This window comes from Antechinus flavipes, chromosome 3 (assembly GCF_016432865.1).
Source record: "Antechinus flavipes isolate AdamAnt ecotype Samford, QLD, Australia chromosome 3, AdamAnt_v2, whole genome shotgun sequence".
Taxonomy (NCBI): Eukaryota; Metazoa; Chordata; class Mammalia; order Dasyuromorphia; family Dasyuridae; genus Antechinus; species Antechinus flavipes.
This window is the reverse complement of record NC_067400.1, coordinates 146,869,013-146,892,865: the sequence shown is the minus strand read 5'-3', so window position 1 is coordinate 146,892,865 and position 23,853 is coordinate 146,869,013. Positions and strand designations below refer to the sequence as shown.

The following is a 23,853-nucleotide window of genomic DNA, read 5'->3' as shown; positions in this document are numbered from 1 at the left end:
AGTGAAAATGATAATCCTCAGAATCGTTCGATATTTCAGGCTTTCAACCCTTATTGGCAAGTCTGAATGAGCTACATGGAAATGGGCTGAACCTCAAGCAAAAGAATCTTCAAGTAGGTCAGCCATCTATCATATCTGATAGATGGGAAACTAGCTATTTCTTTGACTACTTTTTCAGAGATTAACTTCCTATGAACTTGAAGTGACCCATGATTACAAGAGCTATTTTATCCTTCAAAGGGAGAAGAGAGTTTCATTTGGGGAAAAAAATAGAAAGTGTATTTTCTTAGGTCCTATAAGTACTTTTAAATAAAATTTCTTCTAAAAAGCCTTCTTTACCTAATAAGAAATATGATGATGATTCCTTGCCCCTTTCCCACCAATGGAATTTTGTCTCAATAGAAAACATTTCACCAAATATTGTACTCAATTTTTTTTTGGTAGAGGGGTGGAGCCAAAATATAATGAATAAATAAGTGAAAGATAGAAATCTAAAATAAATTAATAAATGAAACCAGGAGCTGGTTTTATTGGGGAAAAGGCACAGTAAAATAAAGTATTCATTAATTTGATTAAAAAAAGAAAACCAAATTACTAGAATTAAAAATGAAAAATTGAATGCACCACTATTGGTGATGAAATTAAAGAAATTATTAGAAATGATTTTGCCCAATTATATGCTAATAAACTTTATAATCTAAGTGAAATTGATGAACATTTACAAAAATATAAATTGTCCAATTTAACAGAGGAGAAAATGGAGTACTTAAATAATCCTATTTAATACATTCATAGATTGAAGAAGATATAAAATACCCAAGACCAAATGGATTTAAGAGTGAATTATACCAAGAATTTAAGATACTATTAATCCCATAAATAAAAATTTGAAAAACAGGTAAAGCAGTTCTTCCAATTTCCTTTTATGACAAAATACAATTTTGATACCTAAATCAGGAAAAGCAAAAACAGAAAAAACTACAGACAATTTCTTTAATAAATACCAATGTAAAAATTTTGTATAAATTCTAGCAAAGAGATTACAGTATTATATCACCAAGTATAATACCAAGATTATATGCAGTGATCAAGTGGGATTTATATTAGGAATTTAGAGTGGTTCAATGTTAGAAAAAACTATCTGCATAATTCACCACATAGATAAAAAACAGCAAAAGTCATATGAATACATCAATATATTCAGAAGAAAAAAAAAAACTTTGACAAAATACAATATCCATGCCTATGAAAAACACTACAAAACGTGGGACTCAATGGAAACTTTATTAGAATGATAATAGTTTTTATCTAAAACCAAGAACAAGCATTATCTGTAATGAGATAAGTTTGAAGCCTTACCAAGAAGATTAGAAATGAAACAAGGATGTCCATTATCACCAATGTTAGTCAATATTATCTGAGAATTGCTAAAGAATAGCAATAAGAGAGAAAAAAATTTCAAGGAATGTAAATAGGCAGTGAGGAAATAAAACTATTCCTCTTTGTAGATGATACAATGATATATTTGGAAAACCTTAGAAAATCAATTTTTAAAGTTTTTGAAACAATTAACAATTTCAGCAAAGTTGCAAGTTACGAAATAAACATGTTGATCACCATATTTCTATATATTACTGATAAAATTACTAAAGGATAGAAAGAAAAATTCAATTTAAAATAACAGCAAATAATATAAACTTCTTGGGAGTCTACTTGCCAAGATAAACTTAGGAAGTATATGAATATATTCATAAAACACTTTTCACACAAAATCAAAACTAAACAAATGGAGAAGTATTAATCACTCATGGGTAGGCTTAGCTCATATAATAAAAATGAGAATTCTATATAAATTCGTTTACTTATTGAGTACCACACCAAGCAAACTACAAAGAATTATTTTATAGAGCTAGAGGAAACAATGGCAAATTTCATCTACAAAAATGAAAGGTCAAGAATGTGACAGGAATTAATGAAAAAAATGTGAAGAAAGGTGGCTTAGCAGTTCTAGATTTCATACTATATTACAAAGCAGTAACCATTAAAATAATCACTTCTCTCTATACAACCACCATTCCAGGTGGCCTTCATCTTCTCTTCCTTGGAGTATTACAACCAAATATGACAATAGGATTTTGAGTTAGAAGGAAGCTTAAAGATAGTAAAGTCTGATCTCTTGTTTTTATAGGTGATGAAACTGAGGTTCACAAAAGTAAAGTAATTGCAAACCCACAAGACTAGTAAGAGCTACAATTTGAACACTAGTGCCTTTGACTCCAAATCTAATTTTTTTTTCACCCTACATACTCTACTTTGCAATATAGAGTACTCTAAAATGCATTAGCTTATGAAATACTTATACTAATCTGCTGAGTAAAAAAGAGCAGATATTTTCTCATGTTACTGATCAGGAAACTGAGGTGCATAAAAGCTGAATAAGTTTCCAAGGCTCAAACAATAAACTGCAGTCAGGATCCTAGTCTCCTGACTCCTAGTTCAGAGTTCTTTCTACTATTTTGTATATGAATGACATAAATAACAATGTAAGAATATCTACATTCAAAGTACACATAGGGAAATAATATACTTGAGAGACAATGTGCTTTAAAAGGTTTCCTAGAAGAGGCTACATGAAAAAGCATTTTCAGACAGTCCAGTCATATTTTAAGTCTTTGTCTAGGAGCACAGATGTCATGATTTCTCATTTTTCATTTTCCTGGCACAAAGAAATTGTTATTAAAATACAAATATACACGCACCCACCGTTGAAGGGATCTGGCAACCTGCTTCTCCCTGGAACACATACACACATCACATAAAGGAGGTATGTTCAATTTATAACTGAAAAATCACATAATGACAGAAGAGGCCTTGCCATATTTGTCTTGTAAATTATATAGTGGTATTGACATTTGACAGGTCATAAATACTTAGAACAGTTCTAGTTACATTAGAGTAAACCACAAAAGAGAAGTTTATGATGTCACCAAGAGATGAGAGTTATATTTATGACAGTCTGATGAGGGATATTACTATTACTAGCCTTAGTGGATGATGATTTTATCTGGCACAACACCTAGTTCAACTCTGTTATTTCCATTAATAAGAAATATATAAAATATGCTTTTAAAAAGTTAAAGGTTGTGGATAGAACTTTTAATTCAAAAATCAATATAAAAACCAGCAGAATGAATTTATATCATATGTAATAATGCTTCTTTTGTTGCCTACTGACCCCTGTCAAACATAAGCTCCTTGAAGGCAAGGACTTAACCACTTTTTTTTCTATACCCATTGACTTATACGTAATATTTAAATGCTTATTTTCTTGAGGAAATCATCAGAACTTTGGTTGACTATGGAATAAGAACATGGAATGTTCTTATGTTCTTATGGAATATGCTATGATAAGGAATTATGTTATATTCATAATGTTATTATGGAATCATAAACATTTAGATTTAATAAATGTATGAAGAATTGGAAAGGTAAAAGTATTTTAAAAACTATGGTTTTTGTGATTCAAACTAACAGAATTGATTTTTTTTTTTACTATAAATATGGGCTTAAATGGAAAAATATGATCTTGTACTTGAGGAATATTTCCATGTCTTTCTTGTTTCTTTCCTCATTGACTTATGGTCACAGATGCATATCATATTGGTATATGTGATGGAGGATGGGTGGAATTGAAATGTTTGACATAAAATAACTCACTATTTGTTTCTGCTTGATCTGTATTCTAGAGAGATCATAAAAAAGGGAAAAGGACCTACATGTGCAAAAAATGTTTATAGCAGCCCTTTTTGTAGTGTCAAGAAACTAGAAACTAAGTAGATGCCCATCAGTTGGGGAAATGGCTCAATATGTAATGCTATATGAATGTTATGGAATATAATTATTCTGTAAGAAATGACCAGTAGAATGACTTCAGGAAGGTCTGGAGAGACTTACACAAACTGATGCTAAGTGAAATTAGTAAAACCAAAAGAACATTGTACACAGCGAATAAGAAGATTATGTGATGATCAACCGTGATGGAGTTGGCTCTTTTCAACAATGAAGTCAATCTCAATAAATTTGTAATAAAGCCATCTGCATTCAGAGAGAGGACTATGGGGACTGAATGTGGATCAAAACATACTATTTTCATCCTTTTTTGTTGTTGTTTGCTTATTTGTTTTTTCTTTCTCATATTCCCCCTTTTGATCTGATTTTTCTTAAGCAATATGATAAATGTGGAAATATATTTAGAACTGCACACGTTTAACCTATATTGGATTACTTGCTGTATGGGGGAAAGAAAGGGAGAAAAAATTGGAACACATGGTTTTTCAAGGGTGAATGCTGAAAATTATTTTTGCATGTATTTTGAAAAAAAAAAAAAGCTATTATTAAAAAAAAAAAAGAACACTATTTCCTGTCTTTGGCCCTCATCCTCACGTAAACAGGGCTGTTCTTTCCTAACTTCTCCCTTCAGCTATGACTCCTGAATAAAATAACCTTGATCTTACCCTATTTTTATGTCTAATAGACACAGATTCTCCAGAACTAGAATGATAATAATAATAATAGCTTGCATTTCCCACCCTCACACTCCCACCCCTTATAAGGGAGACTCATTTGTGTCCTGGCAATTTCAAGATAATTAAAAGACAGCTAGTAGCCAAGTAGGTACATCACTAGCCCTGGAATGAAGAAAATCTAAGTATGAATTCAGCCTCAGACACTCTTCACTTGTGTGACCCTGAGAAAGTCACTTAATTTCTGTCTTGCCTCAGCTTCCTCAACTCTAGAACTAAAAAAACCAGTACCTCAAAGAGTTGTTGTAAGGATCAAATGAGATAACATTTGTAAAACCTGGTATTTAGTAAGCACTTAATAAATTGTTGTTCCCTTCCCCTCATCTTTTCTTCCTCTAAAACAGGTAGGAAATGTCCAGTCCCTGGGCTGCATAAGGTCTGTGAAATCGGGCCAAAAGAACCACAGGTGATGGTGAGCTAAAAGCTAGGTATAACAATACCCCACTGCTTGAGTTCTGTAAGCTGATAATTTTATGATCTGCAAATGATGTTATAAATATTCAAATGGTCCTTGGCAGAAAAAAGGTGCTCCATCCTTGCTCTAAGATGTTGAAAAAAGGCTAACTTTTCAGGTACAAGTCCAAGCTCTGTGGCTCCAGGGACCTCCTGAGTTAATGGGGACTTTATATTTGCCCAACAGCACTGCTCTTCAATACACATTGTTTGTATTTATAAGCACTTTTATAATAGAGAGACTAACTAAATAGACAATTGTCACCTGTATAAGTTTAACCAAAGAGGAAAATAACAGATAAAACACATAAAAAGCTCAAGAGGACTATTAAGTGGCATGGCAAGCAGAAAAACAAGCAAAAGTGATTGTATAGCAACATAAGAAAAGAATAAATGTCAGTAGGGATATTATTCTGGGATGCTCCCATATGGAACTGCCACTATGGCAACGAAAGTTCAATTTATTTTGGCTTCTGCTCCTTTCTTTATAGCTATTTTCTCAGGCATGAGAACCAAGAAGGTTATCTTTCTTTCTACTTTATGGATATGTTTATCTTCAGAATTGAGAAACTATCAAGTATTTAATCACTTCAAAAGCATGTAAACTTATACCACCCTCCATTTCATTTTTACCCAATCTGCTTAGTGAATATTCCCCATTTTTATCCAAATCAAGCAAGCCTGGTACCTTTGATGGAATGCTATGTCATTTTAGTTGACCTCCTAAACTGGAATGATATTTTAATCGGTGAATAGAGGCAAATCCACTCCAGCTGGGAAAATACATATTCAGGACTGAATGCTTTCCATAGAAGTCATTTAGTATTTCATATCCCCCAATATGTTCTTAACCATTTTAGAAATTGGGTCAGCTAGATGCCACAGTGGATAGAGCACCAGCATTGAAATTAGGAGGACTTGAGTTCAAATCCTATCTCAGACAATTAGCACTGTGACCCTCAGTAGTCACTTCACACAATTGCCTCACTAATAATAATAATAATAAAAAGAAACAAATCCAATTCTAACCATTTGTGGGGGAAATTTTGAGAAAATTTCAAAATTGATAGAATCATATTTATTGTTAGAATTGGGAATAACTGGGTTATAATTGAGTCTTAGACACTGACTAGCTATGTAATCCTGAGAAAATCATTTAAGCTCTGTCTGCCTTCATTTCACTCTGTAAAATTGGAGTCATAATATCTCAAAGAGTTCCCTTCAGTGAACTTAGTGAAAAACCATACTGTTTTTCCTTTACAGGAGAATAGATAGGTGTGACGACAGCACTAGCACCCGCAACACCCCGGAATCAGCCAGAGTCAGGATAAGCAAAAGTCCTTAGTCTTTATTCTTGGTCTTCAGATGTAGGATTGAACAGGATGGAAGCAGAATCTCTGCAACCTTCCTTCTCCCACGTCTACCCCTAAGAGTGTGTCCCTGGCTAGTCTTACTCCACTCCCTAGTCCCTCCTACAATCCTCTATATATACCAATCATTGAGCCAGCACAGGATAGTGGGAAGGACCATTGTCCAAGCATATGCACATAGAGTATTGTCCAATCGGTATTTAGCCTCAAGTGCTTGGCAGTCCTGACCTCAGTGCATTGACTCAATAGTTTCAGCCTTCTACAGATAGGAATTAAAAAAAAAAAAAAAAAACTCTGAAGGATATCCTAGATGGCTTTAATGATATTCTATTAATGGTAACATAACTGAAAATTTCCCTATAAATGTTTAGAATTGGCTTAATTTTTCATTTTTAAATTAATTATTTCTTTAATTAATAATTTCTTTTTTATTTATTTATATTATTTTTGGCCAAGGCAATTAGGGTTAGGTGACTAGCTCAGGGGCACACAACTAGTAAGTGTTAAGTGTTTGTAGCTGGATTTGAACTCAGGCTCTCCTTACTCCAGGGCTGGTGCACTATTTACTGCATGTATTATCTAGCCATTTCCCATTTTTAATTTATTTTTGTCATGTGTTTTACAATATTTAACATTTTGTGGTATAATTTGATAGTTACAATTATCCTGTGTTTCAGATAGGAAACTTCTCTCCAAAACAGGGCACTATATTTTATTTTATTGTGCTTTCCTTTTACTATATTAGACCATTGAATTATGAGATCCTCATTAGACAATGAGCTCTCTAAAATCAGGGACTTTTTTTTTTGACATTTCTTTGTATCTCCATTATTGAGCACAATACCAGAACATAAAATATCTCTACTCCACCTACTTACTTTGCTTTTATGCAACACTAATATTACTGCAATACACACACCCACACATACCCACACATTTTTCTTCCTTCTTCCTCTCATTCTCACCCACCCTAATATAAATCACAGAAAAGAATTACAAGATCAAAAAATACCAGTGACTTGCTAGGTGAATTAAATTGACTAATGTAAGAAGAGCAATTTTCCACCTCAATGGGAGATTATTGGGCTTTTCTATACAGAAAATCTGTGTCATGTTCCCTTGCTTGTGAAAAGTGATTCTAGCAAATGGCCCTGGGCCCAAACATTGACCAACCTGGATATCTGCAAAAAGGAAAATTGATCTATTTGAAAGAGAAAATTAAAAGAAAGAATAGAAGAAAATGTTCCTTCCTTCTCTACTGAGGAGGATATAAAACAACTGCTACAGAGACAAACATCAGATGAATCTAAAAAAGAAAGCATATTATAAGAGGTGAATCATATCAAATTTCACTAAGTTAATTTATTTCCTTTATGATCTTCTTGCCCGAAATATTAATGAAATTCTTAATTCTTCTGTACAGTCAATATTTGTAAGACAGTTCTTGATCCATGATTTACACTTTCCTGTTAAGACAGTCTAGGCTAATTAAGACATCAGGAATGAAATTCAATGACTTTTCTTTAAAGTAATGAGTTGTATTTCATTAGCCATAGTTCACATACTAAATTAAATATAACACAATGAAAGCATCTCTCAAACATATATAAAAAATGTTTGCTCAGGATTTCATTTACAGTCTACATTTGGAAAAAGTATACAGACTTTTGCTTCAGAGTAACTAATTTATAAATGAAAGTAAATCAGCATTCATTTTGGAGGTTAGACTAAAAGTCATGAGTAGGAAGATATATTGAGAAAAAAACCTAAATCTATTTTTATGGAAACTGAATTTGTCTTTTCATTCTCTGAATCACTTCGCACCACCATCAATTTCACAGTTCTCGATGACCACAGTGTGGAAAATACAATTGTAAGCCAATTATAAATGTGTTGGTTCCAAATTGTGTGAGTTTCAGCTTGATATACATTGTGCAGCTCACTTTCAGGGAACACTGTGTGAAGTGGGATTTCTATTACTGCTAACATATCTGGTCTCTTTGATATATTATTTTAGACTTAAAAATATTGTACATATATTATGATGAAAATAAAATATTTATATGATAGGTGAAGATATGGTGACTCAAAATATTCTTGAGAGATTAAGTTATGCATTTTTATTTTTAATTGGACCTGTGATTTCAGCACTGTAGGCACTCCTGCTGAGAAACTTTAGCATATTCTCAGTATTTTGCAGTCTTGGAGAGTTTCTGGAGGGTGTCAAGTCTATATAACTTTCCTAGAATCAAAATTTGAACCTAGATCTTAATGGGCTCCAAGACATGCTCTTTCTATGTGTATGATATGTTGTTTTTCTCTCAGTGGTGTATATTAATATGGTTTTACAGATTCACAACAAATGAACAAAAATCTTGTTCTAAATAATTTACTCAAGATATTGGACTCTAGAATGGTATATATACTGTGATTCCAAATGAAATATTATTTTTGCTACATAATTATGGTTTCAATGAAAATAAGAATCATCTAACTGGAATTAGATGATTTCAAATTTTTCTTCTTATATTTATTATTTTATATGATAATCCTAAGAAATTGCATCATAGATGATTGATATTTTGGTAATATCTCTCTCTGTTATATCTCATTTGTGGTTAATGAAAGTCATTTTTTAAGTACTTGTAGATGATTTTCACATTAGAATGGAACAAAAACTATTAGATCTCTAGTGAAGAATTTTTACTAGTCAATAAACAAGTCCAATGAGATCTTGTGTCTTTCAAACTTTTCTGGCACTTGTGTGGCCATAGTCCACACCCACACCTATATCTATATCTACACCTACATTTATATATCTAAACATAAAATAAAATACATATCATGTCTGCCATTACACATAGCACATAGCCACATAGACTATATAATTCCCTCCTACCAGTTTTACTGAAACAAAGTATGGTAATTTTAACTACCACATTCAAAAGAAAATGAAATTAAATGCAGAAAACAAATTGTGGCAAATAATATTCATTCAATTGTCTTTGTTTCTGGCCAAAACTATAGAAAAATGCCAATGGAAAATAAAATGGCTTATACTGCTATAGAAAAACAATTTCACCTGTAAATTAATAGGAAAAAATTCTTATTCCTCCCACCAAGAAATAAGAACCTGTTTCTTTTATTGTTAATTCCATGGAAATAAATAGTGACAAATGAGGGTTTGCAGAGACAATAATATTTTCCAATAAAAGTAGCCAAATTGGTCTTCAGAGATAAATCGGTTTGTCTAATAAATGTATTGAATTTTACATTAAAGAAGAAAAGGTAGTGTACCATCAGACCACAAAGCAATTCCCTAAGCAAAACTACCCTTAAATATGAAGTAGTTTGATCAGTATAGAAAAACAAAACAAAAATCAAGCACACACACATTTCTTTATCTAATATCTAATTATCTAATATTAATAGATTATATTAGTATAATCTATTATTAGATTATATATTATTATTATCATTAGAAGTGAACTAAACTTTTTTAATTCCTATAAAATCTGGAGCTACAAATTCTCCAGATCACAGTTTAACATAATATTTGATAGTATTATTCTGAAATAACACCACAGGCAATGATTCCTTTCTAAGTTGAATAACATCTTAAACATTGCTATATAATTAACACAGATGTTTTGCTAAAACATTAAATGAAGGGTAGCCCAGAGCTTTGGGAAGGTAATCTTTAAAAAATTTTATATATGCAGTGTGTAACACACACATACATATATGTATGCATATGTATACACATATACAGATATACATATTTTACCTTTTATTTAAATTATGATCAAAAGCCAACAAGATGTAGTAATTTGATAAACATAACAATCAATTAATAGAACTATTCATCATTTGGTCTGTAGATAACAGTTTTACTGCTTACATTGTTTGCGGCACAGGAGACAGACTTTTTTTTGTTGTTGTTGTTCAACAAGTTGAACATTTTATAGGTAAATTTATTAGCCAAATTAACAATAACCAGTAAATTGGAATAATGGCATCTTTCAATGTCCAGTCATTGTGAACTCTGATAGTCTTTTTAAATCTAGGTGTTTCTTCTTCTCCCTGACCAGTGTACTGGAATACATTTGGACTTCCCCAACAGAAGTAAAATAATCCCAATTAGCAGACTTTTTTTTTTTCCCCTGAGGCAATTGGGATAAAGTGACTTGTTTAGGAAGTGTTAAGTGAGACAGGCTTTCACATCAAACATTTGCTGTGGTCCTACCAAGTCCTTTGGGCTGCTATATGAACAAAATTATGAAAATCATTTCCAGATAATTATTGATGAAATACAACATTTATTAAGCACCTGTTGTAATGCACAACTATGTGTAGGAGGGAACTTGGGGGAAAGGAACATTTAAATAAACTTTAGTCTCCATCTTCAAGGAACTCACATTTATACACAAACACACAGATACCTTTATATCCATACTGGCCCCCCCAACACACACACTAGATCATAACAAGCAAATGGAAGATGAATAAATATACAAATGATCATGTTTGACCTTTGTATGAACCCTGATGAAGCTATATTAAAAAATACTTGTAATAGCTATTTATATAATGAAATAACTTCAGAGAATTCTAAATATCTAGGAAAAAATATATTATCTATAATGCTGCATATTTCCTAGTCAAATTAAAGGTAAACAATGATCTATGTTTAGAATAGTCTTTAGAGACTGTATAATCAAATACTTATATATAAGAATAAAAAAAATATAAAAATCGAGAATTTGAATGAGGAAAGATAATTTTAAAGGGGAAATGCCTATAGATAATAAAAGAAAATAAAGTCAGAATACTTAGAATTATTAGAACACAACACTAAATGATTAGGATGAACTCTAACAGCAGAAGTAATTTTTGAAAATTCTAGATTCTGTGAATTGATGAGGTAGAAATTATAATTCACCAAAAAATGAAGACAAAATAGCAAATGAAATTTTCATCTCTATCATATTTCAATATAAAATATACACCAATGAACTTATTATCCATTCATTTCATTTTCATTTCAACAACAATTGCTGATTAAGTATTTACTACATGAAAGACCTTGTGATAGGTGCTAGAGATAAAAATAAAAGGCACAAATGCTGCTCCCAAGGAGTTTACAATCCAGTGGAAAGGCATTAAAAACATGTATACAAATTCAGTTCAATTCAGTCATATATTTACATGAAATGCATTGGATAGATATATTTACATGAAATGCACTGGATAGACAGCTTGTCATAGTGAACTAAGAGATGTTCTTAGAATCAGGAAGAGCTGGGTTCAAGAAGCTGTAGATCCAGTGCCCCAGGCAGATCTCTAACATGGAGACGTGAAGACCAGGGCTTTGCTTTGCATTGATAGAGCTTTATCACTGGCATTCCTCTAAGCAATAAAATCACAAGTCTAGTCCAAACATAAAAATGAAATGCATGCAAAGCGTGATGTATAGTTGAGTACAATATTTAGAACTCAATAAGGCTCAAAATGTTAATTGGGATATGTTGCTTTGTAGTAGAACAAAAAGTTTGGAGATAAGGAATAAAAAATATCGGGAAGAATTCCTATGAAGTCAAATCCTGTTACACACACACACACACACACACACACACACACACACTAAAGAAATTACAAGATGCAATCTATATACTTTCATTGTATTAGCTTTTTAAATAAATGTGCCATTGACTAAAGTAATAAATCTTGTCTTTAGCACAATAATCTCTTTTTATGAGACTTCTGCATTATTCTACTCATTTTAGGAATTACTCAATAATTCAGCCACTAGAAACATAATAGTATTTCTAACAGGATTTAGGGTTGGAAGGATCTTATAGTCCAGGGATTCTATGTGTGTGTGTGTGTGTGTGTGTGTGTGTGTGTGTGTGTGTACATGGGTGCATCGGGCCCTTTTGGCTGGTGAAATCTATGGATCCTTTGTCCAATAATATTTATAAGTAATGAAAAGAATTGTTAAATTGTTAAAAATTAGTGGGGAGATGTATATATTTTTTTCGCCATTCAAATTAATGGGGATTCTGAAGGACAGTCACAAAATTGGATTCTGGTTTTAAAAGCTTTATTCTAATTCAATCCCCTAATTTTAGAAATGAGGAATATGAATGTAAATGAGGTTCAATGATGTGTCAAAGCTCACACAAAAATAGTGATGTCTACATTCAAAATTCAGATTTGTGACTCTAAATCTACACCTCTTTCTAGTAGGTGACCTACTGGTACCATATCTCTTGTTACACAGCCTTCCCCAGCAGCTTAGGACCTAGCTCATTTCTCATTTGCTAATGCCCATACTACTTTATTGCCTGGTGATAGCATTCACTTATCAAATACTTGCTGACTTACAACCATATATTTTGGCCCCTAATTGCATTGTCATGTGTTGTCTTTTAATACTTATGTGGATAGGTCTTGTTTCTCTAATTAGATTATCCTTATGCTCATGGAGGGTATAGATTGAGCCCTCTAATTTTTTGAGCTAAACGAAGGAGCTAAACGATAAATAATTATTGAATTGATACATATGAGGTGATTTCTGTTACATGAGGTGATCTCTGTTTTAATATTTGAGGTGAATATAAGCTATAAAAATGACAAATGACAATTGTTTAAGCAGACAAATGTTCTTTAAATTTATTTATCTGCCTTGCTCCCCTTTAACTTACTTCTTTCTAAGTATTTCATGTTGGGCTAAAGCTTGTCTCTCCAGTTTATAAAGAGATATGAAAAGTTTTATATTTGCAATGAATAAAAACAATCTGTTATGAAATCGCTCACACATGCTGTCTTCTCTGTCATTTTATGATCCTTTATAATAAGCTAAGATCTGAAGCTATTATTCTGCAGAGCATATGCACAAATCCTAAACTATCTATAGTTTTCACCAAGATTTGGCATAGCTGATTATTTCCAAAAACTTCACAACACCTCTGATATTTTTATGGTTTGAAGTCTCCCACAGAGCAACTCGTTTCAGCTTGTCGCTTTCTTTCTACATGAAAACTCGCTTTGATTCTCTCCTGCTGATCATGGGTAAACTCCCTGATGTGTCTACAATTTATTGTCATCTATATTTCTGTTTCCAATAAGGATGGAATTTGATAAACCATGACCTTCTTGATCTTATGCTACAGAATGGTGTGAGTGATAAATACAATAGCATTCAGCAGGTGCCCAATAAATGATATATGATGGGAATAGTAATTTGTTTGTACCATTTTACTTCAAAAGATGGGAAGAGTGGACTTCAGTTTCCAAGAGTATTGGAGAAGAAAGCTCATAAATTTGAACAGATATTTCTACTGTGTTTCCTACTCAGGCCAATAATTTAAATTGGAATGATAGGTTAAAACTAATAAAATGAATTTTCAGTATTAGATTTGGAATTTTATTGGATTTTGGATTTTATTGGATTTGGAATTGCCTCAGTATGAATATAGAGTCAACTATAACCCCTCTATGGCTGTTCATCCTCTCTATGTTGGCCAGTTTTCTATGGAGTATTCTACTCTATTATGCTAGATAAAAACTAATGCAGAGAAATGTACTTGCACTTGGGTTCAAAAGAATCAACTATTTAAATAGAGTGAGGGAGGTAACTAGTTCAATAAAAGTGATATAGGACTTTTTGTGAACTGCAGACTCTATGAGTCAGGAGTGTGAGATGCCTTGCAAAGGAGTTAGAAAGATGCTTATCACTTTTAAATCTTCTAGTACATTTTAAATTAATACTTCTCAAGGATGTTGTGGGTGAGATTCATGCTTTTATGAAGAATGAGATTAGATAAAAACAAAAAAAAAAAACCTTTCAAACTATATGGTCCTATGTTCCTATGAAAAAATCTTAATAACCAACCTAATTGCAGAGCCCCAAAAGAAAATGTAGTTGAGAGTGAATTAAAAGTATTTTTAAAGTCATTATTATTAACATTTGTGTCATTTTGTGAATTCTCTTCCTGTTGTAGCACATAATAATTCCAAATTCTCTCCCTGTTATTACATATAGCTACCTACTTCTACAAACATTCTCCTTTTAAATTTCTATTCTTCCTATCATTTAAAGATATAAAGGAAAAACTTTTAAACTTGAACTCCACAAATACAAAGTTTGTAAATCATTCAGAGAAGGTCTGGGCTAAAGTTAAATTTGGTTACAATGTAATAATAGTATTCAAGGAGATGTCAGTATCCTCCTTGGCATTCTTTTATCTTGTTTCCCCAAATTTGAAGATTAATGAGAGTGTAGAGGTTATTATGGATGTACCACAAAAACTCATAATTTAGATTAATTGTAGAAGTCAATACAAATCAGAATCATAGGAACAAAACTGGAAGGATCCAATAGTTCAGAATATGACTTTAAAAACCCAATCCTATCATTTTCTAGATAGTGAATGAAATTAAATATTTTGCCAAATAAAAATAATTGGGATTTGCTTTAGTAAATTGGTCAATGTCTGTAATTACCAGGTTTTTTGTATGTAAAAGTCTTAAAAGTCCAAGAAAATACTTTGTTTTCTTTTTTCCTTAAAATATTTACTTTTCAAATAGGACCGAGATAGAGTCAAAATGGATGCATGATTTAGATAGACATAAAGGGTGACAGTATGAGCAAATTATAAGAGCGAGGAAAAGTCTACCTGTCAGATCTGTGGATAAGGTAAGCATTCATGACCAAGGAGGAGATAGAGAGAATTACAGTATGAAAAAAAGAATAATTTTTATCATAGTTAAATAAGTTTTTGTACAAAGAAAGTCAGGATAAGAAACATTAGAAGGAAAGCAAAAAGCTGAGAAACTATCTTTATAGCCAGTTATCTTTGATAAAGGCCTCATTTCTCAAATACATAGAGAAATTTATAAGAGGATGAGCCATTCCTCAACTGATAAATGTTCAAAGGATGTGAACAAGCAGTTTTCAAATGAAGAAATCAAAGCTATCTTTTGGCATTAAAATAAGTGCTCTAAATGAATTTTGATTAGAGAAATTCAAATTAAAACACTATGACAAAAATGGAAAGTGATAAATGCTCTAAGCAATGTGGGAAAATTCAGACACTAATGCATTGTTAGCTGATTTGCAAACTGATTCAACCATTCTGGAGTGCAGAATTTGGAACACCTAAGGGGGCTGCAAAACTGTACATATCCTTTAAAAAGGGGTGGGGGAGGGGGGGAGAGGGGGAGGATCTATATGTTCAAAAATGCTTATAGCAATTTTTTTTTTTTGTGGCATCATATTGAAATTGAGGGGATGCCCAACAATTTCAGACTGGATGAACAAATTATGATATATGAATGTAATGGAATATAAGAAATAATGCAATAAGAAATGATGAACAGGCAGATCTGAGAAAAACCTGGACTTATATGAACTGGTGCAATGTAAAATATGCAGAACCAGTAAAACATTATACATAGCATCTGCAACATTGTGTGAAGCACAACTATGAATTACTCAACCCTTATCAGCCATACAATAATCCAAGACAAATACAAAGGACTCATAAAGTAAAATGCTATCTACATTCTGATAAAGAACTTATGGACTCAAAGAGAAATTCCATTCAGAATAACTGTTGATACCATAAAATATTTGGGAATCTATCTACCAAAGGAAAGTCAGGAATTATATGAGCAAATTATAAAAAAGTCTCCACACAAATAAAGTCAGACTTAAATAATTGGAAAAATATTAAGTGCTCTTGGATCGGCCGAGCGAACATAATAAAGATGACAATACTCCCTAAACTAATCTATTTATTTAGTGCTATACCAATCAGACTTCCAAGAAAATATTTTATTGATCTAGAAAAAATAACAACAAAATTCATATGGAACAATAAAAAGTCGAGAATCTCAAGGGAATTAATGAAAAAAAAATCAAATGAAGGTGGCCTAGCTGTACCCGATCTAAAATTATATTATAAAGCAGCAGTCACCAAAACCATTTGGTATTGGCTAAGAAATAGATTAGTGGATCAGTGGAAAAGGCTAGGTTCACAAGACAGAATAGTCAATTATAGCAATCTAGTGTTTGACAAACCCAAAGCCCCTAACTTCTGGGAAAAGAATTCATTATTTGATAAAAACTGCTGGGATAATTGAAATTAGTATGGCAGAAATTAGGCATGGACCCACACTTAACACCATATACCAAGATAAGATCAAAATGGGTCTATGACCTAGGCATAAAGAACGAGATTATAAATAAATTAGAGGAACATAGAATAGTTTATCTCTCAGACTTGTGGAGGAGAAAGAAATTTGTGACCAAAGATGAACTAGAGACCATTACTGATCACAGAATAGAAAATTTCGATTACATCAAATTAAAAAGCCTTTGTACAAATAAAACTAATGCAAACAAGATTAGAAGGGAAGCAACAAACTGGGAAAACATTTTCACAGTTAAAGGTTCTGATAAAGGCCTCATTTCAAAATATATAGAGAACTGACTCAAATTTATAAGAAATCAAGCCATTCTCCAATTGATAAATGGTCAAAGGATATGAACAGACAATTTTCAGAGGATGAAATTGAAACTATTACCACTCATATGAAAGAGTGTTCCAAATCATTATTGATCAGAGAAATGCAAATTAAGACAACTCTGAGATACCACTACACACCTGTCAGATTGGCTAAGATGACAGGAAAAAATAATGATGAATGTTGGAGGGGATGCGGGAAAACTGGGACACTATTGCATTGTTGGTGGAGTTGTGAACGAATCCAACCATTCTGGAGAGCAATCTGGAATTATGCCCCAAAAATTATCAAATTGTGCATACCCTTTGATCCAGCAGTGTTTCTATTGGGCTTATATCCCAAAGAAATACTAAAGAAGGGAAAGGGATCTGTATGTGCCAAAATGTTTGTAGCAGCCCTGTTTGTAGTGGCTAGAAACTGGAAAATGAATGGATGCCCATCAATTGGAGAATGGCTGGGTAAATTGTGGTATATGAATGTTATGGAATATTATTGCTCTGTAAGGAATGACCAGCAGGATGAATACAGAGAGGACTGGCGAGACTTACATGAACTGATGCTAAGTGAAATGAGCAGAACCAGGAGATCATTATACACTTCGACAACGATATTGTATGAGGACATATTTTGATGGATTTCTTTGACAAAGAGACCTGAGTTTCAATTGCTAAATGACGGACAAAAGCAGCTACACCCAAAGAAAGAACACTGGGAAACGAATGTGAACTATCTGCATTTTTGTTTTTCTTCCGGGTTATTTATACCTTCTGAATCCAATTCTCCCTATGCAACAAGAGAACTGTTCGGTTCTGCAAACATATATTGTATCTAGGATATACTGCAACATATCCAACATATAAAGGACTGCTTGCCATCTAGGGGAGGGGGTGGAGGGAGGGAGGGAAAAAAAATTGGAACAGAAACGAGTGTCAATATAAAGTAATTATTAAATAAAAATTAAAAAAAAAAAAGAACTTATGGACTCAATGTAGATCAAAGCATATTTTTTTCTCTTATTTAAATTTTTAGTGTTTTTTTTTCCTTTTGGTCTGGTCCTTTCACAATTGTGATTAATATGTATAACCTATATTAAATTGACTACTATTTTTGGAGAAGGTGAAAGAGAAAAAATTGGAATTCAAAATATTTTTAAAATAAATGCAAAAAATATTTTGACAATACAGTTAAAAACAAAAAAAAAATCCTTTTCATTACCAAACATGATTAAATTTCCATAGTAAATTTTTGACACATTGTACCAAGATAAACCTTAGCCTACTCCTTCTCTGCATGATTTACAAATTTTGAATTGCTCAAATCCAAATTAAAGAGATTTTTAATTACACTTAGGTGAAAATAAGGAATAGGAATTCAGAATAAAGAGCATATTGTAGATATTTTTGGTACGTGAAAAGCATGATCCTTCGATTTTTATCTATATAGGAAATTTTTGGCATGAATATCAAATCCTTATACATCAGCAAGAGAACAGTATAATTGCTTGAAGTACTGATTGGTTACTTTATTTGCAGATGGTTTCACAGCTAGTATTATCAGAGGCTCTGAACCCAAGTTTTCCTGATTCTGAAGACTAACCTTCAATTAAATATGCCACAGTAACTTAAGGAGAAGATCTATTTGAACTAAATGGGTGATGACTTTGGCTCTAGAAAAGATAGGAATTATAGAGAGAAAACAACAACAGTATCAACATTGAGTGAACCTGATTTCCATTTCTTCTCTTTGTTGGATAAAATGTTTGAGAACAATAAACAAGCATTAAAAATGTTCCCTCTTAGTGAGAAATAAGAGAAAAATACATTTTTCTTCAAAAGTAATGACTAAGCCTCTACAGAAAAAAACACACTCCATATTCTGTATATCTATGAAAAAGTCACTGCTAGATCTCAATGGATTTCAATGAATTGTATTTAATCGCCCATTCTTACAGAGCAATCAAATTATAATAATTTGGTGGACATGTACTAAACATTTCATGTAAGGTATGCATAAAAAGAGATTCTCGTTATTCTTTTCTTTAGTGTTTGTAATCAGATTCACAACATGAAGTGTCATTAATCATATACGATAATGATATTCCCACTGTGATTTATGGAAATGGCTGAAGCAATTCTGACATCTAACAACAGTTAGTCATTTCATTCTGCCCAAATGAACATGTTATTGTACTTAATGAGCTACAGTGGTTTTGAGAATTTCAATAAAGATATAGGATTAATACTGAACTTCTCCATATCTACGGACAAGAAGTTTCCATTGGGTCAGAAAAGTGCTTTTATATGCTTTTCCTGGAATTCATTTATCCTGTGTGTCTCTGTCTCTGTCTCTGTCTCTCAGTGTATATATGGGCATTCATCTCTATTAGCCATAAGCATTTTATAGGAAGGAATTTAGTTTTAATCAATTGTTTTGGTGACCAAAATAAAATTATGGTCAGATGGGAATGCCAAATTAAAAAATGCATATGGGAAAATTAAAAAAAGTGTATATATATTTAAAATAACATATTTTAAGAGCCTTAATAATTAATTTCATCTTAGGAATTTCAAAATGGCAACAAAGTTTTGTAACATGATCTAATAGAGCATTTCATCCCAAATATAAAGCATTGTAATCAAAAGAATTTGCCTAAAGACTGATTTTGCAAGCTTTGTTCAGTGAATCATATAAGCCCTAAGCTCTAGAAAGTGGTTAATATGCAATCAAATAGTGCACTGGAGAAAGAGCAAACCATTTATGGAATAATGACTCCACCTTTCTTCAAATATTTATTAGTTCTTACACCACAAAACAATAGAGATTTTACATAATGGTCTAATATTCACTAAAATTTTGCATATTGGAACTGCATAAGTGCCGAATAAAATGAAATCTGCAAATAGCCTTCTAGAAACATATCTTAGAAGATTAAAATATGTTTTTAATTAATTCATGATAGTCAAATGGTTCCTGTGTTAAAAATATTAACTGCATTTAGACTATGATTTTGATTCTAACTAAGATGTTACTATCTTTTATAAATTTACAGAATCATATATCACAAAAAAATCTAAAACCAAAATTTCTATTGTGGCTAATTTTTGCTCTTGATATACTATCTATATATACTATCATTCCTGTTAAATTTTAAATTACTGAAATATTCTCTTTAAATTCTTATAAATGTCACATCATCAACTGCTCTTTTATTCTAGATTCAATCAAGTACTGAGGTTGATGATATAACCTTTTATTTTCAAAGAAAATTTCAATTGGTATAAAAAGATAGCTTCTTTTGTGAAGGATACTTGTTTAATAGGGGAGAGTGAGACACATTCATTTAAACTGAAACTTGGATTATAGCTATTAGGCAGTCCCAACAGAGAATAAATACAATTTTGAAGTCAACACTAAAAGAACAATACAGATGCAAGCAACTGAAGCTTAGTCTGCCTAGTGGACCATCAATAACAAAGCCATGTGTACGTGCATTGAAAGCCTGTCTTGAGAAAAAGGAGGAATTACTTTTTCTTTCAATAGTTTTCAGCAATAAGTGGGACAGGTAGGCAGACTGATGATCAAGAAAGCTTTTCCTATTAACTTTAGGTGATAAAGGTTGAGCTAGTAAGAGTAGGTAGCATGTAGTTTAGAAGTAGTAAACCAGGATTTTATTTAAGCCTTAAAACCTGTTAGTTATAGTTGTGAAATTACTTCTATCAACTACTAGATCTCTAATTGCTTGACTGAAGTCAATCCTATAACATACCTCTTATAGCACATTTAGTGGTCAAGGAACACTCTGAAATGTAAGCATTCATGTATTCCGAATTGCCCATAGGCAATAACTATTTTAAAAACTGAAATGATTACAATAAAAGTAATTAGAAATTCAATGAAATTTTTCTGAAGTAACAAAAAAAAAACTCTTCCAAAAATGTTTAATGCTCATTTTTCTTTATTCATAATACTTCTTGTTCTAATGTAGTCTCTTCATAGAAGTGGTTAGTAACTTATGTTTGTATCATGGAACTCTTTGGAAGTCTGGCGAAGCTTATACTTGCTCCATAGAGTAATGTTTTTAAATACATAAAGCAAAATACACAGGGTTACAAAGGAAATCAATTGTAATGATTTATAGTCAAAAATACAAAATTTTAAAATACAAGTTGTTCATAGATCCCAAATTAAAAAAAAACTTGCAGTTTATGGGTTAAGATCATGGAAAAAATAAGTTCCAATTCATTGCTAAAATCATTGATACTATCATTAAGACAGGAATGCAAAGAATACCTTTCTGCATCCATCCTGTGCCTTACTGAAAACACAGTGATCTAGAAAACTGGAAACTGGCATCACACTTACATAAAATACTGTAAGGACTAGTAAGTATTGAAGGCTTTTGGGCAGCCAAATAAATTAAATAGTTCTATATCTCTATTAATCTATCTCATCATTTTAAAAAAGGCATCTATAAAGCACAAAGTATTTCAGAAATTGGAATTATTCATTCACAATACAGAATACTGCTATTCCAAAAATTAACACGAGTCTGACAGATTTATTAATTCCAAAGAACTTAAGAATATTTTATATATACCTTAATATTAAAATATATTTGTGAATGATGTCATGAAAGACTTTTCAGAATATGACCATTCCAGAATATTTTTCCATAATAACTTTATTGTGTTAGCTAAAACAGAATATGGATTTAATAGTAAAATTGTATAATTATGTTACTATGTGGATTGACCCAGTGATAGCATCAGAATAGAGCACTCCCAGTGAAGAAACTCCATCTGTTAATACCTATTGATATCTTATTTGGAAATTATTGTCTTAGAATTTTGCCTCATGTGGCACAAAGAGATCTTACAGGGTCAATAGTCAGCATGTGTGAACTAGGACCGGGTCCTAGGTCTTCTTGATGGAGAAGCCAGAACTCTATGAATCATTTTATGTTTCTCACAATTCTATTAAACAATGTTTTTTTTTTAATCATTATTTAAACTTAGCAAAAATCTGTCCCATTTTAAAAGTGCATAAGATGAAATCTTTATATAAAGGAATACAAAAGTTTTGATGAGTGTATTCTTCTTGACTTCCCATAGCTAGAAAATCATTCCAGAATGCTCCCAGCTGACACTCATTTGTGATAACTTTACTGCCTAAATTCCTGCCAGTTAGATGGTATCATTCCCTACCAAGGTACCATGCCAGTTTTTCTAGGGCACAGATGACAATCAAGTATAGGTTTCAATGCAAAAATGTCAAAAGTGCCATTTCTTTAGCAGGAAGTCCATTATTTCTGGCAGTAAAACACATTAACACCAAATACTTCTCAAGTGCCAAAATGAAAATTACGACTGGGAAAAGAAAATATGACACAGTGGGCATGGACATTTGCATCTGCCAAATAGACAGCCTGAATTCTAGCAGCCCCTGGAAAACCCATTAAAAATACAGGTGTTCCACAACTCAGAATAACTTACTGGAATTCCAAGGAATGTTAAGAAAGACAGTTGTCAAGATCTATACAAATTAGGCAGAGCAATGAGCCTTAGAATCTGAACAGTCATATTTGTGAAGGAAATAGCACCTCTACAATCAATTGCTTCTGCAACTGCTAGCTAAAAATCAGTTCTAAAATAGTTTTCAATACATTTAAAAACTTAAATATGACACCAAATGGATAGCCATTGATAAGACTAAAAATTACCAAGATTTTTTCTAGCCCTTACAAAATGCCCTCAAATAAGTATTTGACTTGATTTATCTACTCTCCTAACAGGATTTAGAACTGGAAGAGTACTTGAGACCCTCTAATCGATTACAAAAATAGAGAAACCAGGAAAATTATGGCTTAGTGATAATAAGTGATCACACAGGTGATAAGTTATAAGGTCTAGTTTCAAAATCAGATTCCATATTTGCATATATTTTCTTTATGTTATCTTGACAATAATACTGAAATAGAATCTTTAGGTTTGTAAAACATTTTACACTTGTAACTTCATTTGATTCCCATAAAAAAAAAAAACAAACAAAAAACCTTGTGGATTAGTGGCTCTTCCCCCATTTTATAGATTTCTAAACTAAAGCTGAATGAAGTTCAATAACTTACTCAGAACATGCAAGTAGTAGCATAATTTGAACTCAGAATGCTTCCAGGAGCGAAATGTTTGAGGGATAGTATAGAGACAGGAAAATTTGTATTCACATCCTGCCTTGAACATTTACCATCTGTAACTCTGAAAAAACTAACTTCTTTCAGTTTCAAGCAACAGATCATTTAGAAATTATTTAAAGAAAATCACTGTGAGAGTGGTGGGGTGAATCATAGAAAAGAAGATGGATTGAAAAGGAAAAGGCCTGAGAGAATTTCCATGGTAGTGTCATAATATAATATGGCATGAGGAAGGCTTGGATCATGTAGATAGCTAGGGAGTAGAAAAGAAGGTATGATTTAGGTAGACTTCATAAATAAATAAAGAACAAGAGTAGGGTAAGGGATTGAACAAGCTATGGAGATTCATATGGAGGTAATTTGTGGATTAAGAGCAATAGGATAGCAAAGGTTATAGACTTTAGCAATGGAGCAGATAATCAATAAAAAGGGATTAAGTGTTTACTGCTTGCCAATCGGTATGTTAGCCACTGAGGATTCAAAAACAAAAATTCAATAGACCTTACCCTCAAGGATTTTACATACTAAATCTAACTAATAAAGCTAACATTCATACAGCACTGTACATTTTGCAAAGCTCTTTGCACACTTTATTCCAATTGATCACTACAAGGATCCTCTGAAGTAGGACCTATTATTATTCCTATTTTAGAATCGAAGAACCTGAGGTTAAGAGTACTTGAGTAACTTGTACAGTCACACCGCTAGTGTTTTGAAGAATGATTGG

The 23,853-nt window shown here is 32.1% G+C and overlaps 1 protein-coding gene across 1 annotated transcript in view; it reads right to left on the bottom strand.

The window, feature by feature from the left end:
- GPC6 (glypican 6) overlaps window positions 1–23,853 on the bottom strand; it is a 1,241,410-nt gene that overhangs the window by 597,148 nt on the left and 620,409 nt on the right. The window lies entirely within an intron of this gene.